Below are 7,688 nucleotides of genomic sequence, written 5' to 3' on the forward strand. Positions count from 1 at the left end.
CACACCTAGCTAGGTCAACTTTCTGATTTTATTTGCCATGCCTAGAGATGTTGGATTGAGTTGAAATTTTGCATGAATGATCATTGATATATTGAGATAACATGTGATTTTTGTTGGAATTTTTGATGGAGTTTTCTATTTGATTGATAATTTTCTTCTCTGTGTGCTCATTTTGCAACCTTGTGTGACACATGTTTGTATTTCCTTTGTGAAATTCTAATATGGTATTGGATGGATGTGAAATTTGGTATGTTGATTATAGACACATTGTAGGACATCATTGTTTTGGTCCCATTCATTTCTTAATTGTTTTCACTGTTTTATGAATTATTGAAGTGGATGCATGTGTTGATGCCTTGAATTGGCTTGTATAAATTTGTCTGGGCTTCTTGATTTTCATTGACCTACTTCCTTTTGTCCAATTGAGTTGAAAATTGACATGCTATACATTGAATGTGTCCTGTTTAAGTGTGATTTATTTGAGGATTTTTGGAATTGTTTTGGTATGCTTTTGATTGAAGTCATTCTGTTTGGACTTTTGGTGTTGCACTTGACCTAATTTGACTTGTTTTGGTCATAAAATGATGATGGTGAATGATATGAGCATGGGACCAATTGCATTTGCTTTTTATTTGTTTGAGGATGATTTTGGTTGAGAATCACTTGCTGTTTAGAATTTTTTATCACCTTTGGACCCTAGGCTTGGCCTAGTGGTCTTGTTTCTCACATTTGGTTTGACTTTTCAGGATGAAATGCACAATGCTTAAGGAGATTGCTTCAAGTCAATTAAATTGAGATTGTTTGATGTTGAGAACTAATTTGACTTTGTTTTGTAGGTTGTGAAGCTTGAGCTTGAGCTTATAGCTTGCACTTGTGTGCATTAACTTGTGTTGACTGTACAGTTTGACTAATTAACATTTGCTGTTTACTGTTTGTCTGTCTGAGTACTGATGATGCTTGATTGATTTCAGGTACATTTAGTTGCTTACAGTTCCTTGAGAACTTGCTTGTTGTTGCTTGGTTTTTAAACCAATTGAGGTAGGACTTCTATTCTCCATGTAGTCTGGAAGACCTGGTCTGTTACTTGGCCAGGCACCTGTCTGAAGTCCTCCTTAAGAGGCAATGCTTGTGCTTGTTTATTTTTGTGCCAAGCAGGTAAAGACCTTGATTAAGGCAATTGGCAGAACCCAAGGGATATGCAATCTATCCCCTGCTAATCAGTTGAGTCATCCCTTTGCTCACACAACTGGTGTTGATGCATCGGGATACAAACCCAAGATCTTGTACTTTGTACAGTTGTGTCAGGGTCTTTGAGTGTAGAAGGGTTCCCACTTTCTGGACCCACACTCCTTTGTCTGAAGCTCTCCCTGGCCAGGGATAAGAGCTGTGAGGTCTCATCCTCACTTCACCTTTCATCTGCTTCACCTTAGCCCCTCAATGACAAGGTTAAGAGCAAACACTACCCATGTACAGATGACTTGCTGAGGCAGTCAAACCCATTGTTTGAGCCCACTTGATTGGATATAGTGTGTGCTATGTGAATATTTGTTTGAAATGCTTGTTCTAATTTGTTGATGCTTGTATGCTTGCTTCTTTCCTGGATAGGATTAGCTTGTTGTTGTGCAAGTAGGTAGAAACCTAAACATAGGGCAATGATGCATGATAACACTAGGCTCGAGTACAGCTCCCTGGTAGTGTGTCTTCCCTTTGTCTCTGGCTAGAATTGCAGTCCCTTGAGGGGGAACTACATCGCCCTGATCCTTGTTCCAGACGAGGTATGTAGGCAGGTGGTCGTGCGAGACCACTCCGGGCACCTTTTTCTTTTTTGCGTGTGTTGTTTGACAGTTGCTAGGCTCGAGTTCCTGACTCCTTAGCAACTTGTTGTTTGTTTGTGCTTGTTGTGTGCTTGGAAGCGGATGTAAGTCCATCGAGTGGCATTCGGGTTCCAGTGTGGGTTTGTTTCGGGTTCGGATGCTGACGTAAGTCCAGTAATTGGCGGTCGGGATCCACGTTTGCCCTTTTGTGTGTGTTTTGGTTCGGATGCTGACGTAATTCCATCGAGTGGTAGTCGGGCTCCATGTTTGCCACTTTTTGTGTGTAGGCGTTTTGTGTTGTTTGGCGTGCGTGAGCCGAACTACGGTAGCTCTGATTCTCGTTCCAGACGAGATACGTAGGCATAGGATGTGATGTCCTATCGAGCCCTCTTCCTCTTAACCCCACCTGTGTTGTCTTCGGTGAGTGTGTGTGTGGTGTTTTAGCAACCTTTTCTTTTCTAGAGCGTGGATCCCGTCGAGTACGACGGACGTGAGGGGTGCTAATACCTTCCCCTTGCGTAACCGACTCCCATACCCATTCTCTTTGGTCGCGAGACCATGTTCTTTCCAGGTTTACTTCGAGCGTTTCCTTTCCCTCTTTGGGATAAATAACGCACGGTGGCGGCTCTGCGTTGTTTTTGTTTCAGCGCTCGCCGGTTGTTTTTCGCGGATTCGACAGCTGGCGACTCTGCTGGGGACCCAGATGTTGACCTATGCTGGTCCATCTTCCCTAAGCGAGTCTCTCCTAGCGTTCTAGGATAGTTTAGGTTGCTTGTGTTTTTAGTTATTGCATTTATTATTCTAATCAGTGTATATATTTGCATTAAATATTTGCATGCATCATACTATCATGTTGCCGTCCTCTGTGCAGGTGGTTCCTCTGTTTGGGGTGGGTGTTCTGAGTGGGGCTAAAACCCAGGCCCGAGTGTACACCTAGGATTAGCGTGGTCTCACGTCGCTCACGTGCCGGTTGGGCATATTGTTGCGACATGACATACCACAAGTCGGACGAGGTTCATCTGAGAAGTGCACTTCCTCAGTGGGGTTTTCCACTTTGGTTGGGTTATCTCTTTTGAGCTATTGACTCTGGTGACCGATCATTTCCCGGATCTTTGGGATTAGACGATCTTAAGAGAACTACAATGGCACACCCGAAAGGGCAAACCCATTGAGTATCTCCGCCCGATTGTCGAGACTATTATCCGCCTTAGGATGACCTGATTAGAATTTACCTGTGAGGGGAGGGTGATTCATTCAGATGCATGTTCAGATGGTGACTCAGATGGTGACTATTTGTTCCGTGAATCAAAGTCCTATTTATAAGTCGGATTTATGGTCATTTATTGCTGAGACGCCGGAGTGCTGTCCGTGGATTTTATCAGTGGGGATCCGTTTATTTCAGGATTCCCCCGGCCGAGTTATTTATCAGTGGGGATCCGTTTATTTCAGGATTCCCCAGGCCGATTCAGAGATGGTTATGGGTATCTGCTCAGGGACTGATGATGATGAGGATAATGATGTATCTTCCGTTTATTTCGGAACCCGTGGGTTGGATTGGTGGTTACATTTTCCTCAGATGGTTGTGATCAGTTCAGAGACCAGGTTTCAGTGCAGATGATCAGATGGCTTGGAGGATGGCAACGCATTGCATTCATTCATCAGCATCATTACATCTTGCATTAATTGCATCTAACACATGTTTACCCATAGACAGGGACCCTTTCGATTGAGATCTTGGTTGAGAGACTTTCTGCCCAGATATGAGAAGACCCGGTTTGAAGGATGATGTTGCCTACAGTTTCTTCGACCCTGAGATCAGTGTGCTGAAGGATATGATAGCATTGATTGCACCCGACCATGTGGGGTTGTTTCGTGAGATGTATGGGGGTATTCTGAAGATGGTTTTCAGACTCATTGACAGAGACAGGAGTGTCGTTCATACTCTTCTCCAGTTCTATGATCCCGAGCTGAGGTGTTTTGTTTTCCCAGATTACTTACTCGGGCCTATGATGGAGGACTATGCTGATATTCTGGGTATTCCGATTCGGGATCAGGTTCCTTTCTATGCTATTAAGGAAGAGCCTGATATTGGAAGGATTTCCCGTGCTCTTTATTTGAGTCCGGAGATGGTGAAGGGTAATCTGAAAGAGAAGGGGAAGTTGCCTGGTTTTCATCTGAGTTTCCTGGAGGCTAAGGCTAAGGAGCAGTCGGAGTTGGGTAATTGGGAAGCTGTTTGTGCTTTGATTGTTGCGGGCATTTATGGGATCATTCTGTTTCCTAACCAGAAGAACTTTGTGGATATTAATGCCATCCGCTTGTTTATTCGAAGGAATCCTATCCCTACCTTGATCGGAGATGTCTATTATTCGGTTCACAACCGGAATGAGAAGAGGCGTGGGGGATTAATTCGATGCTGCGCTCAGTTATTATTCAAGTGGTTTATGGGTTACTTGCCTTCCAAGGGTGTTTTTGTTCTTCTGGGCCAGAATGTTACCTGGGCGACCAAACTGATGGGTTTGAGGGCCAAGGACATAGATTGGACTCACAGTAGTGGGGTTGGACAGGATTTCATCTGCAGTTGCAGGGGTTTTTCCAATGTGCCGCTTATAGGGGTTCAGGGTTGCATTAATTATAACTCGACACTTCTTAAGAGGCAGATGGGATTTGCTATGGAGCGTCCGCCGTTCAAAAGTGAGGTTCAGGAATCTGTGTACTTCCCAGTTGAGGGCAATCAGGCCAAGGTGAAGCAGGTATCTGAGGCATGGCGCAACATTCAGAGGAAAGGCAAGGTTTCTTGGGGTAGAGCTAATAACAGATCTTTTCCTCCGTTCGATGACTGGCTCAGTAAGAGAGTGGAGCTTACTTGTCTACCGTTTCCTATGGTTGATCCTTGGTATCCGTTGATTGAGGAGACTCCTTCTACTGTTAGTATGGATGAGTTCTTAGAGATGAAGCGGGAGAGAGATCAGTTGCTTGCAGAGAAGATGGAATTGGAGATGAGTGTTGCTCGGGTTCAGAGAGTTAACCAGGAGATCAGAGTAAAGATGGAAGATCAAGACAAGCGGCATGCCCAGGAAGCGAAGCGCTTTGAGATGGATACTGCTTACTATGGGAAGATCAGCCAAGCCTTAGCATCGTCCAACAGAGAGCACGACATCACCAAAGAGAGATTGTCTAGAGCTTCAAAAGTCATTTAAGATGAGAAGAGGAGGCAAATCCTTGTCAAAGATCAGAGGGACGACAGAGTCCGAGTTCTTATTGCTGAATGGGAGACCAAGCTGAAGGTTAAGGAGTCAGAGAAAGCAAAGATCATCGCCGAGAGAGATCACTACATTGCTGAGAGAGACCACTACTTCCGACAGATGAAGATTCATCAGAAAGAAGTGGGGAGATTGCAGCAGGAGAACACTGAGCTCAGGTTCGCCGCAGAGTTCGTGAGGATGGAAGACGAGATAGGGCCATCTGTGGGACCCTCATCCAGCTAGATCTTTCATTTGTTGTGGATTACCGTCAGGCTTGTTGACGGAATTCATTTGCTTGTATTTCTTTCCCAATTCTGGAGGATTGTATTTGAATTTTGTCTGATTTGATGTATGACTATGGCACTGTTTGTGCACTTTTGGCTATGTGATGGTTGTTTTCATTCAATGATTGATCTTCAAGCTTTATTTGCTTTACCGTATGCACTCACACAAGCACACACGTGGTTGGGGTATCATGCTAAATCACATATCTCTGATCTACACGATGAAATCAAACACTGCATATCAGAATATTGATGCCGGATTATTATTTGTCTCGATGATGCCAGGGTCAAGAGACAAAGTGTCCTTCATATGGATAGACACTGCATCTTTGCATAATCATAATAACTGTGTTTTATTTTGCAGGTCTCTGTTGCTAACGTGCTTGATTGTTTCAGGAATCATTGCTCGTTCTCGCAGAGTCATACCTTTGCACTCAACACGCCCTCACAGATACTTTACCAGGCAGAATACTCCCAGACTCATGGATCTTCCCAACGCAGATATACTCGAGCTGAAGGATAAGATGAGCGAACTGATCAACATTATGCAAGGCTTTGCAGTTGGTCAGAAAGCTCTGGCTGATAAAGTTGAGAAGCTCGAGCGGGCTTCAGCAGCAAACAGTGGCGTGAACCTGGATGGTGTCTCCAACCAGGGTATTGGGGGTTCTCGGGATGGCGGTAAGAGGACGACTATTGGTGTGGTAAATAATGCTGGTGCTGGTGGTGGGCCCGGTCAGGGGCAGAATTTGAAGGATAATTTGTTGCCTCCATTCTATGGGTTTGATGAGGACCGAGAGGAAGACAGGGAAGCCGATCAGTTCTCAATGCATAATGAACCGTTCGTTCCCTACAGTGCTCCGCCTCAGAGCAAGGAGATTCAGCTGCTGGCTGAGAAGATTAAGGTACTGGAGAGTTATGCCACTCCCGGGGTGGTAAACATGTCAAATATGGGGCTTGTTGAGGGGATTGTGATCCCACAGAAGTTTAAAGCGCCCACATTTGACAGATATAATGGGAGTTCCTGCCCTGAGACTCACCTACAAGCCTTCGTCCGCAAAATTTCTGCTTACACAATGGATCAGAAGCTGTGGATGTACTTCTTTCAGGACAGCCTGTCCGGAGGCTCCTTGGAATGGTATACCAAGCTAAAGTCCTCGGACATTAAGAACTGGCAGGATCTTGGGGATGCTTTCTTCAAGCAATATCAGTTCAATGCTGATATGGCTCCGAGTCGTACCCAGCTGCAGGGTATGTCTCAGAAGAATAGCGAAGGATTTAAGGAGTATGCTCAGCGGTGGAGAGAATTGGCTGCAAGAGTGCAACCTCCTCTGGTTGACCGGGAGATGTCAGATCTGTTCATGGGAACCCTGCAGGGGCCATTCGCTGAAAGGATGGTTGGTTGTCCGGTGACCAACTTTTCTGATATCGTAGTGGCCGGAGAGAGGATTGAGAGCTGGTTGAAGCTCGGCAAAATTCAGGGTACTACTTCTTCTTCTTCTTCGGGGTCGAAAAAGCCGTTTGGGAATGGTGGCCAAAGGAAGAAAGAGGGTGACACTAGTGCTGTGTACACTCAACGAGGACTCAGTAGGGACCGTTACTTCCAGCACACTGCTGCAGTAACCATTCCTGCTGAGTCTCAGCCTGCACCGCAACAACAGCAACAGCAACAGCAGAGACAACCCTTCCAGCAGAGGCCTCAGAGGGCCGGATATCAGGTCAGGGGCAGAGCAGTGGACAGACAATTTGATAGACCTCCGGTGACCTATGGTTTTCTGTTCAAGAAGTTGCAAGATTTGGGGCTGATCCAAACCAGAACTCTGGCACCTTTGAGACCTGATCAAAGGCCAGCCAGTTATGATGAAAATGCAAAATGCGAATTCCACTCAGGTGCGCCTGGGTATAACATTGAGAAATGTAAAGCTTTTAAGCACATAGTTCAGGACTTAGTGGATTCGAAGGCAATCAACTTCGCACCATCTCCCAACGTTAACGCTAATCCCATGCCCGCGCATGGACAAAGGGGGGTGAATGCAATCTCTGAGGAAGGCCGAATTGGGTTGTTGTCTGTGGATCGATTGAAGACGCCTCTGGCTGAGGTCAAGAGGTTGTTGTTAAAGAATGGGGTTCATCCGGGCTGTAATGTTGGTTGTGCCGAGTGCACTGTTGCTCCCGAGGGATGCATACTTCTGAGGAAGACTGTCCAGGGTTTGATGGACAATGGGGATATTATTATTGAGAAAAAGGCTGATTCGGGGAAAGAGGAGGTCTCCACCATAACAATATATTTTGATCCGGTGGATTTGTCTGATCTTGCTGAAGCGGCTCCAGTTACCATCACGGTACCTGGG

The sequence above is a fragment of the Lathyrus oleraceus genome, chromosome 6 (assembly GCF_024323335.1).
Source record: "Lathyrus oleraceus cultivar Zhongwan6 chromosome 6, CAAS_Psat_ZW6_1.0, whole genome shotgun sequence".
NCBI classification, from domain to species: Eukaryota; Viridiplantae; Streptophyta; class Magnoliopsida; order Fabales; family Fabaceae; genus Lathyrus; species Lathyrus oleraceus.